This window comes from Odontomachus brunneus, unplaced genomic scaffold (genome assembly GCF_010583005.1).
Source record: "Odontomachus brunneus isolate Ranch 3 - 2012 unplaced genomic scaffold, Obru_v1 Obru_scaffold_206, whole genome shotgun sequence".
Taxonomy (NCBI): Eukaryota; Metazoa; Arthropoda; class Insecta; order Hymenoptera; family Formicidae; genus Odontomachus; species Odontomachus brunneus.
In genome coordinates this window covers 46971-47513 of record NW_022639656.1, presented here as the reverse complement: position 1 = coordinate 47513, position 543 = coordinate 46971, and positions in this window count along the sequence as shown.

Here is a 543-nt window from a genome sequence, read left to right as displayed (position 1 = left end):
AAAAACGGTATAAGAAGTATAAGAAATATGTAATAAGACAAATTCTAGTATTAATGATTGCCATTACCCTTATAGAAATATCATACTAAGAATCATTGATAATTACTTATTATCCAGTATTTTTAATACTGAAAATAAGTAATTATCAATGATTTTTAGTATGATATTTTTATAAGGGTAACAACTATTATTCTCAGTATTATTCTATAAGTACTATTGACGTGAAACATTACTGAATTTGAAATATTAGGTGGTAAACTTAGTTCCTGTGGTTTTTTTGTTTAAAAAACTCATTTATTTCGACATCAAAAGCAAAAAATACATTAATCGAAGTATTTTCCCTCGCTAGCTATACATTTTTCCCATCTTTCAGGTAGATTTCGCGACGATAGAACGATTGGTCTTTTGATGCAATCCATTCGTCGATCCATTTTCGCACATCCTCGTAATTTCTGAAGTGTGTATCCACCAAGCCGTGCTGCATCGACCGGAACAAGTAATAGTCCGAAGGAGCTAAGTCTGGTGAATACGCTGGGTGCGGGA